The sequence below is a fragment of the Protopterus annectens genome, chromosome 8.part0, assembly GCF_019279795.1.
Source record: "Protopterus annectens isolate FY-2018-M chromosome 8.part0, PAN1.0, whole genome shotgun sequence".
Classification (NCBI taxonomy): Eukaryota; Metazoa; Chordata; order Ceratodontiformes; family Protopteridae; genus Protopterus; species Protopterus annectens.
The window spans coordinates 1,353,030,867-1,353,042,386 of NC_056741.1; the positions used below are offsets into that span (position 1 = coordinate 1,353,030,867).

The following is an 11,520-nucleotide window of genomic DNA, read 5'->3' on the forward strand; positions in this document are numbered from 1 at the left end:
ATTGCCCATACATGTCAAGCAGAGTGCCTCTTTGACCGTCTTCAAAAGGAACCTTGACAATTGGATGGGGGAAAGGAAATTCACCCCAGGGATCACGTCAGTTGCCTTGCTAGACAGGGGTCCAGGGAAGAAATAGCCAGGGAATTGTTATTGCTAGGCTTGTATAGGCCCTAGGGCTGATAGTCTAGTACCAGCCTATGAACCTATGGGACCCTTGCCTGATGCACGTGGTGAATTTTCCCCCAGGGGCAGAGGGGGAAATAATAACAATGGCAGATGCCACCCTCGTGACAGAGGGGGTCCGCAGAATCAAGGTGACAGAGATACGTTCTCTTCCAAACCCTATCAACATCCCTGAAGGGATGCCCAACTGCTCAACTCTGGAGGCAGTCGGGAGAAGGCTTTCATTGTACACAACCACCTGGCAAAATATTACAAAAGACAAATGGGTACTAGCCATTATATCCGGAGGTTACAAGATTCCCTTTCATCAACCCCCTTTTGTTTCAAAAAAATCCATCCCATGTGTTCCACCCAATCTAAGGGATCAGGCAGTCACAGAAGTTTCAAGACTGCTAGAAAAAAGAGCCATCCAGGAAGTCCCCGCAGACCAAGTAGGATCCGGAACTTACTCAAGATTCTTTTTAGTGCCCAAAAAGACAGGGGACTGGAGACCAATTCTGGATCTCAGCAGGTTAAACAAATCTGTACAAAAACAAAAGTTCCAGATGTTAACACTGCAGTCCATTCTCCCCTTTCTGGGTCAGGACAATTGAATGTGCTCCATAGATCTTCGGGGCGCGTACTATCATATAAAAATGGACAGACAGTCCAGGAGGTTTTTACGCTAGGGGCCAGTCATTACCAATTCAGAGCTCTGCCCTTTGGTCTCACCACAGCCCCCAGGGTGTTCACCAAATGCGTGGCAGTAGTCATGGCTCACCTGAGACATCAAGGATTTCAGGTGTTTCCTTATCTGGATGACTGGCTCCTCACTGCTACCACCAGGCAACCACTTATAGCAGCACGAGATTACACCATCACATCCTGTGCTCAACTAGGCATCACAATGAAATTCGAAAAATCTGCCTTGTTGCCCTGTCAATCTATTACATACATAAGAGGCAGAGCTAAACACAAGAAAAATGATTGCAAAATTGCCTCAGGAAAGAGTTTCCATTATTCGAAAACAGGTGTCACTTCTCCTGAGGAGCAAAAGAATTCAAGTCAGATATGTTCAAGTTCTAGGGTCCATGGCAGCAGCCATTCTTCTAGTTCCCTTAGCACGCTTTCACATGAGAATCCTTCAGTGGCTTCTTTTCACACAATGGTCCTTCCAGAAATTACCCATGTCTCACATGATGCTGATTACGAAATCTTGAAAAACACACCTTTCTTGGTGGATGGTCTCCCCACTACTTTCTCAGGACAGACCTTTCATGGAACCTCACCTGGTCGCCACAGTGACCACGGACACTTCTCTGATGGGGGTGGGCATTATCTAGAGAATACAGTCCAAGGCACTTGGCATCCTCACGAGAACCAGTTGCACATCAACGTCCTGGAGATGAGAGTAGTGCTCCTAGCGTTGCAAGCTCTTCAAGACTCTCCCTGCTGGGACTATTGCAATACAGACGACAATATGTCAGTGGTTTGGTACATTAACAAACAGGGCGGAACCAGGTTTTACCCCTTGTGCCGAGAGGCCCTCAGACTGTGACAATGAGTGATTTCCTCCCAACATTTTCTAATAGCAACGCATATCCCTGGGACATCCGACGTAATAGCGGACAGGCTCAGCAGGGCTATCCTTATGCCTCACGAGTGGTCTCTGAAACAGGAAATCGTGGATCTTATTTTCCTCAAATGGGACCAGCCTTGCTGTGATCTCTTTGCCTCTCCCCTCAACAAGTGCAGCAGCTACTTCTCCCTTGTTCCTTCTCTAGTTCAGACACCCAGGGACACTCTAGTCCATGATTGGCCTCAGGGACTCCTTTATGCATTTCCCCCCTTCCCCATAATTCCAAGTCATTCAGAAAGCAAAATCGTTGGGTTGCAAAATGATCCTCATTGCCCCCTATTGGCCTCGACAGATTTGGATGTCCTTCAAGGATGCATCTGCAGTCCTTACAAATGGGTTGTCCTGTCGTCAGGCAGCCCTTCGGTCGGCCGGATTCCAAAGTCTGGGTCTGGCCTCGGCTGGTGTCGCACTTCACCCGACGTCATCACTGTAGGTCTTGGTATAAAGGCATCAGCCATTTTCCTCAGTCTTTCTTGCGTGGTGGCCAAGCAGAAGCTGTCGGTCGGTCAGATCCAGAGATTACCACTACCGAATACTACTTGAAGACTTCTAAAAGCTAAGTACCCGTTGGGGACTCTTTCTTGCCTCAGCCGATGTCAGAAAAGTGAATAACTGTTTAACTTGTGGGAAACAAATACCTCATAAAGATTTCCACTCTTACTGCTTACCTTGTTTAGGCCCAGACCACGTAGCAGCTTATTTAGCCTGTCGCCCTTCAACCGCGCCGGTCGGAGTTTGCTGAACAGTTTTCGCTCAGATTTTGCACATTATGCCGTCGGATCCTCCGACTACTCAAATTGTTAAAAAACGCAAAGAGAAGGACTGACACTCGCGGTCCGCGGTTTCGGCCGAAACCACGGTCCAGCAAGCCGCGAGTGTCTCGGTTTCATCCGAAACCGAGCTAACGGGTCAATCTTCAGCCGAATCCATGACTACTACCGAGGCCCCTTCTACCCTAGTTGAATCGGCCTCTGAAGTTTTGCCTACTACTGTGGTTTCTCAAGATTTATCGGACACCATCCCTTTGGATGTCTCTACTCCAGCACGTGGTGCTGCTAGGCCCCCAGCAGCCATGTCTATAAAGGCCTTTGCCAGGGCTAAAGCAGCCAAAACTGCTAAGTCTGTGCCTGTTAAGCCCCCCTCTCACAGGCCCAGTTCCAGTTCCCAAATGCTTACTCTGGCAGAGGATCTCATCTCTTTGATAAGGGGATCCCAATCTCACCCAGACAGGGCCTCTCAACCTCCAGAAAAGAGACCTAGAGCAGAGCCCCCTGAGCCAGTGTCCTCAGATGACTCTTCTGATGATACAGACAATACAGACCATCCGGAGGCTCCTTTTTCTACTTATGAAGACTCCGATGCAGAAGAATCGATTCCTTCTGCCTCTCCACCAGAGGAATTTTCTTTTGGGGAAACCTTACATGCCATGAGAGAGCAATTCCAATGGCAGGGTCAAGATTTCTCAGACTCAAGAAAAAGGCTTAGGACCTTTTTACACTTGCCACAACATAGACCTTTAGCTATACCTCCAGTTCTTCCTGTTAATGATGCTTGCACTGCTCCTGATACTTTACCTCCAGCCCCTGCTAAGCCCGATAGGTTTTACAGGGTCCCGGACACTCACCACCACTTATACAAGGCTCCTTTTGCAGATCCTGAGACTATCTCCCAGGGGCCTAAGGCAGTAGCTTCGACCTCAGCGAAAAACCCTCTCCCTTCTGAAAGGGAATCCAGGTCCTTAGAGATGGGGTAAAAAGTATACACCTCTGCTACTCTCTCAGCTAGAGCTTTGAACTGTCAGTTTCATATGATCCAATACCAAGAGTTTATGCTTGATCAGTTAACTAAGAAACTGTCCTCTGATGATTCCTTAGATAAGAAATATGTTCTAGAAATGGTGAATAACATTCAGCAGGTTAGTAACCATTCTTTAAAATGTGGCTATGATGCACTGGAGGCTTCATTTAGATCAGCCATGACTGGCACAGTTATAAGAAGGCATGCATGGTTGAAAGAACAGGTCTTGCCGGATCATGTTAAAGCAAAGCTATTAGATGCTCCTATGGATAAGGTCAGTCTATTTGGTTCTCCTGCCCAACAGGTAATGAAGAAAATGGAAGAAAAGGCAAAATCTGTACAAACAGTTAAAGATTTCTTACAGGTTCAGCCCCCAAGGTTTAGCAGGAACTGGCCTTCCAAAATTGGTCCTTTCCAGACTCCTCTAAAACTCAGAGAGGCAGGAATAGGCGTTCAAGAGGCAGAAATCAATCCAGAGGAGGTGCCTACAGGGGCGCCAGTGGCACAACCAACGAGGCACAGATACAACCACTACCACTGCAACAGGACAATCACAGTGACTTGGCTCCGACACCGCCTACCAGGGAACAAATGGCAGCACCTTAGGCAAGTTAGCCTTATTTTCAAAAAACTGGCACTATATCACAAGAGACAAGTGGATTTTGCAAACTATAGACCAAGGCTACAGGTTTCATTTCCACACTTTACCAGTAAAAGAGGAATGCCAAACCTACCACCAAATCAAAGACAGAAGCTCTAAAACAAATAGCTCAATTAACAAAGATGAGAGCTGTGGAAAGGGTACCACCTACAGAACAGGGCAAAGGATTTTACTCCAGACTCTTCCTAGTACCAAGAAAAGAGAAAAGTTGGAGACCTATTCTCGACCTGTCCGCTTTAAACACATTCATCATTGTTCCAAAATTCAAAATGCTGACCCTACAGCAACTTCTTCCCATGCTGGGCAAGGAGTATTGGCTGGTAACTCTAGATCTCAAGGAGGCATACTTGCACGTCCCCATACGACCATATTGCAGAAGATACCTCAGATTTCTTGCAGGATCAGTGCATTATCAATTCTCAGCATTGCCCTTTGGCTTATCTACTGCGCCCAGAGTGTTCACGAAATGCCTGGCATCAGTAATCGCTCACTGCAGGCTTCAGGGAGTCGAAATTTATCCATACCTGGACGACTGCCTGATACAAGCGGACAACAAAAACAAGCTGACACAAGACTTACAAAGAGTCATTTGCTTACTACAAGCCCTGGGATACACAGTCAATTTAAAAAAGTCAAGACTGATACCATCCCAAACAAGAACATTCTTGGGTGCAGAATTGGACACAATAAAACAGATGGCATTCCTAACTGCAGAAAAACAAGAACAACTTCCTCTTTACTTCTTGGCATTAACAAAGCAGAACAAACTAACAGCAAGGAAAGTACTGCAGGCCTTGGGCTTCATGGCATCCTGCATAATCCTGGTCCCCCATGTCAGACTGCATATGAGAAAGCTACAGTGGTACCTAAAGAATTTATGGTCTCAACACAGGCACAGCTTAGAAACCGAAATACCACTAATTCCATGCCTGAAACAAGAGTTCCTATGGTGGGCTCAGGCATGCCAGTCAAACCCAGGTTTGTCCTTCCACAGCATTCAACCAAGCCAAACCATCACAACGGACGCCTCAGACCTCGGTTGGGGGGCCCATATGCTGGACAAGTGCATTCAAGGCTTATGGACTCCAGATCAGCTGCACCTACACATAAATCAAAAAGAAATGCTGGCAGTAAAACTAGCAATCCAGAATTTCAAACCATTCCTCAAAGAAGGCCAATTGATGATAAGGACAGACAACACCACAGTCATGTGGTACATCAACAAACAGGGAGGCACTCATTCATACCCCTATGCCGAATGGCTCTGGACCTATGGAATATGGCTCTGAGTTACAACATTCAGTTACAGGCAATATTTGTACCGGAAAAGAAAACATCCTAGCAGACATGTTAAGCAGAACCTCGGATGCTCACGAATGGATGCTACACCAACATCTTCAAGGCCATCACAAAGAAATGGGGAATGCCACAAATAGACCTATTCGCATCCCCACTCAATCACCAGCTCAAGAAATTCTGCACAAGGACATACCACCCACTTGCTTGGAAGGTGGACTCTCTATCCTTCAGTTGGAAAGGCCTGACAGCATATGCATTTCCACCTCTTCCTTTGATGCACAAGGTACTACTGAAAATCAAAAAGGAACGCCCAAGGATAATTCTGATAGCTCCAAATTGGCCAAGACAACATTGGTATCCATTACTGAGGAGCATGTCTCGGGGGGGAAACGTGGACACTACCCCTGATTCCTTTGCTGTTAACTCAGAGCGACTACAACATCCTGCATCCAAACCTGAAAACTCTGCAAATGACTGCCTGGAACATTACATAAGAACAACTAACCCAGATTTATCCCAAAGGGTTAAAGACATTATCCTTGAGGCCCGCAGACCTTCAACAAGAAGGAACTATGCAGGAAAATGGAAAAGGTTTGTCATTTGGAGTACTGAAAGAGGGAAAGATGTGTCAAAGGTAGATATTGCCAACATCCTGGAGTACTTGGCAGAGCTTCTCCATACAGGCCTGTCCTATTCCTCCATCAAGATACATGCATCAGCTATTTCTGCAGAATACAGCTTGATCCCCTGTCTTCTCACATCCTCTACTCAGGCAGTTTCTGAGAGGAATTAAGAATGTAAAACCTCCTAGGAAACCACCATTACCAGCATGGGACTTGAACTTTGTGCTAGAAAAATTGACACTCCCTCCATTCGAACCAGCAGCAACAGCAGATCTTCAACACCTATCCTGGAAAACTGCTTTCCTGCTGGCAATTACTCAGCAAGAAGGGTTTGAACTACAGGCTTTAATGGCAGTACAACCCTTCCTAATCTTCCATCAAGATAGAGTGTCCATGAGAACTAATCCTACATTTATGCCTAAGGTGGTATCCAGAGTGTCCCTAAACCAGGCAATCCACCTACCTACCTTCTTTCCCAATCCACAGAACAGGGGAAAGACTGCTGCATACCTTGGATGTACATAGACAGTTGCGCTACTACCTGGACAGAACCAAGGGCAATAGAAAACTGACCAGCTTCTAGTAGCATATGCAACAGGAAGGGAAGGAAAAGCAATTTCCAAACAGACAATCTCCAAGTGGATAGGAAATTGCATACGATTCTGTTACTCCTACCACGGAAAGCAAATTCCACAGAACATAAGGCCTCATTCTACAAGAGCTACAGCCACTACCACAGCTTTCTTACGAGTGGCTACCAAGGACATTATAGAGGCTGCTACTTGGACCTCCGTGCATACATTTGCCAAGCATTATAACTTACCTCTATACTCTAGATCCCGAGCAGGCTTTGCCACTGCTGTGCAAGGATCCTAACTACACCATAATTTCTTCTTCCTCCTCCCTAGTTTGGCTATGGTATTCTACCCATTTAAGGACTGCAGATGCATCCTTGAAGGACATAGTACAGTTTTGTACCTACCATAAATGTAGATGTCCGAACAGGATAGCATCTGCAGTCACCTCTGTGGTACTCCTAGGTATTTACCCACCTAATAGCTAGCTGAGGGGATTTCTTATGGTGTATTTGTTTGTATATATGTACATACATGCTTATTTTTTGTGTTTGCCTTCTATTATTTTGGAAACATTGGCATTTATCCAAAAATTTAGCTATCCAAGAGGGCAACTGGCATCTGGGGCAAGAAACACTGAGGAAAATGGCGTTGGCTGATGCCTTTATACCCGAAGACCTACAGTGATGACGTCGGGTGAAGTGCGACACCAGCCGAGGCCAGACCCAGACTTTGGAAAGGGCTGCCTGACGACAGGACAACCCATTTGTAAGGACTGCAGATGCTATCCTGTTCGGACATCTACATTTACGGTAGGTACAAAACTGTACTTTTCTGTTCCTTCGCCTCCACCTTCTAGCCCAGCCTTGGATTTTGGACCCAGTACTGGACCTCTTGATTCATTAATCAGATGGGCTACACCAATCCCTCCAATCTCTCAAGCTCACAGCTTGGTTACTCCACTTCCAATCCTAGCCAGGCTCCCCAATATTTCCCCAGCAGTGCGTAATATTATTGTTTCCTCCCATAAGACAAATACAAGGAAAGTCTATGCTAGCAAATGGAAAAGGTTCTCTTACTGGGCAGAATCCAGGAATTTAGATCCTTTTACAGCTCCTGTACACGAGATTTTGGACTTCCTAGCAGAACTGTTTCATTCTGGTGCAGCGGCTGCTACCATCATAGTACAACTGGCTGCCATTTCAAATTTTCATGTCAGAGTTTCTAACTCCAGCATAATGTCTCACAAACTCTGTAAGGCCTTCATGAGAGGTACATCTCTACTCAGACCCCCAGTGAAAGAGCCACTTCCACCTTGGGATCTCATTTTGGTTCTTGCCTCCTTGATACTGCCACCCTTTGAACCAGCAGCATCATGTTCCTTGAAGTTTCTCTCTTGGAAAACTATTTTCTTGGTCGCTATTACTTCTGCCAGATATAGTCCATGCACTATGTGTTCACCCTCCATACCTAGTTTTTTCACAAAGACAGGGTTTCCCTGAGAACTAACCCATCTTTTCTGCCTAAAGTTTGCTCAGACCACAATTTGAATCAGTCCATTGAACTCCTTGTCTTTTTCCCTAATCATTCCAACAAGGCAGAATACAGATTACACCGATTGGATGTGCATAGACAACTGCGTTTCTTTCTCCATAGAACTAAAGAAATGAGAAAATCAGATCAGTTGTTCCTTCCATTTGCTAACAACAAACAAGGCCTTCCATTTTCTAAAGTAACATTGTCAAAATGGTTATCGAACACCATAGTCCATGCCTACCACTTGTGACAAAAAGATCTTCCAACAAAACCCAAAGGTCATTAACTAGGTCAGTAGCTACTTCGGTAGCATTACAATCTAGATTGCCCATAGATTCAATTTGTGCAGCGGCAGCTACTTGGGCAGATCCTCATACATTCATTTCTCATTACAAAGTAGATGTGGTCTCCCGGGACAGAGCTTCCTTTGGTTCCACGGTTCTGAAGAGCCTGTTCCAATGAGCCACCCAGGATTGAGGTGCTAGGGACGCTGTCCCATCCAGCAAGAATGAAGGCAAGGTTGGACAACTTAACATAAAGAAGTTATGTACCTACCATAACGTTCCAAGTTAGTTGTCCTTCATCTCGCCTTCCTTCTTGCATCCCTCCCTCCCTCCCCCTTCCTCGAGGATTGAGAGGTTTTTCTCAATGGTTTCACTGACTAATTTGTCTTGTTATTAGTTGCTTTCAACCAAATCATGACAATTAACTGTATATCCAGGTTTATTAATGGATTATCTTCTATAATTATGTGTAGTGTGAGCTATCTCAAACGAGATCTGGGTAGCTGGCGCTGGGCATTCTGGGATAAGGGGTAGCCTCGAGCCAGTAAAGAGCTCTCGAGCTGTAGTAAGTGGCCGAGTTATCCTCGGCTCCAAACCCATCCAGCAAGAAGGAAGGTGAGATTAAGGACAACTAACATGGAATGTTATGGTAGATACATAACTTCTTTTTTTTGAGGGAATATATATACATGGCATTGTAATTCTCCTTCCTTGACAATAACCCCTTACTACCACTTACTTCCCCTCATCTATCACTATTAGTGTCCCTCTAGCAATTAGTATAATTACTCCCCTTTTCCTCTGTCCGTGATACTCTGCTGCATATCCATTCCAAAATCCACTTTTTTGTCAAATTCACATGCTTATTTCTTTCCAAATGTGTCTCCTGCAGCATTGTTGTTTGCACTCTGCATTTCTTAATATAATTCAGTACTCTTTCCTTTGTATCTATACTTGTAAAGCTATTCATGTTCCAGGATAATGTGGACAACATAGCCATCATGATAAAAAGATATTGTTCCCACCTATTATACATGACAGTTGTTTTGAATGTGTATTTCCAGATTTTGTGTTAAATGCATATACTAATGTTTGGCAGTCTGATCTTTTGTACAATTGTTTCTTCTCATCTCCGTTTAAGCCTGTCACACATTTTCAAGACGTTTTGTTTTAATGAAAACCATCAAACTAAAAAGCTAAATGCAGAACACCACCCATTCCATATTAAATTTGGAAAAACACACAAAAATATGTACATCTTCAAAACATGAAGTTTAACCCTCCAGAAGGGAACAATTGCCCCCAAACTGACTGCTACACCTACAGGGTTTAGCTAACCTAAAATTAAGGTTATCCATGCTAAAGTACAAGTTACACTCTGTGTTCTCACTTACACTGATTGTTGTTTGTTCTTTTCTTGTCTTTTATCATCTCTCTTCCCCTCGTAGATATGCAAACAGTTTGTATGCTTTCAGAAAACATTAACTTTTAGCCCTAAGAAAAAAAAAATGCACTGGCTATCTTTAAGTAAAACTAAATTATACACTGTTCTATTAACTGCATTAAAGTATTGAGGCTGTTAGGAAGGTTGTTACCACCTATTCACTTCCCATAATTTCAGTCTTATTTTTTTTTTCACTGAACTGCATGCCATTGTACCTTTACATTTTGCATTTCCCTCAGTAAAATTAGTAAGAATTTTCAAGATTAACTGCTTGCACCTGTAGATATCTTGTCTCTCTGGAAATATACTCAGGAGTGAGTTTGTAAATTTAAGTCAGAATAGAATGCACAGCTGCCCTCAGATGTAGACATCCTGACTTCACTCAGCATTTCCCAGTGGAAAATGAACAAGCTAATATCTTTTCACTTGTAAGAAGCTTAGCATTTTTATGAATTTCATCATTTTGTCTTATTTTAAAGCCTACATACTTACAAAAACACCTATTTATAGCTTAAGCCAAAGGTGGAAATCTAGGCATTCATCTTTGTAAAATAAAAAGAGAAATTATTGTAATTCTACATATAATTTAATCAATGCACTTTTATGCTCTACCCCACCATAGCAGCCCAGAATCACAGCATATGAAATTAAACCTGTCTTTGTCCAACCTTTTTTCTCTTGTTATACTGTAAGACTTTATAGCTTACAGCTAAAAAAAGTACTTGTTTTACTTTAATATCTTTAACAGATGCAACATTCACTGAAAAGACTCCCCCCACATTTAAAATACTCTTGACTACACACTACAAAAAACTGTTTTACTGTGTATAACACACAGTTTATTTCATGAAAATGTTAATACAAATACTAATAAGAGCACAAATTGTTTTACTTAGTTTCCCCTTTGTGTCATTCTAAAAATTAATGATGTGCGTTACATTCCACTCATAGGTTTAACAGTTAACAAACGTCCAGTGTTTTTTAGCCACTTTTTCTTGCAAAACCATATTTCACAAATGTAATAAGCAAGCAATAATGCCACACAGGGGGTGTGTTGTTATGTGAATAACGTCTGCCCAGGAGTGTTCTGAGGCCTGACGCCATTTGAATAAACTTTATTTCCTTCTTAGCTTGTTCTGTGTTAAAACTGACTTTGATCATCCAGGGAAAAAAAACACACTTTCAAGCTGCTGAATCCAACTGTCTTCAATGCCACACCTGGGTCTTGACATTCCCTGATTGCTGGGATACATTTGCTTCTCTTCTGCCTGGTCTACAGTGAATAATCGCATCTATATTACCTGATCTAACGTTTAGGTTAGCGAATACCTAAACGTCGATCTGGTAATATTGAAAAATTAAAACAGCGAACAGCCAATTTAACATAGGGAATGAATTCCCTCGGCTGCAAAAAAAAAAAAATTTAAACCAAAATGAAGTGGGGGGCTTTGCTCCCACATCCCACACCCCCCTAACTAAATATACCAACTCCGAGATCGC

General features: G+C 43.6%; 1 protein-coding gene across 8 annotated transcripts in view; it reads left to right on the forward strand.

Moving 5' to 3' along the window:
- Positions 1–11,520, forward strand: part of PHLDB1 (pleckstrin homology like domain family B member 1) — a 2,201,164-nt gene that overhangs the window by 1,277,058 nt on the left and 912,586 nt on the right. The gene's annotated exons all lie outside the window — the stretch shown is intronic.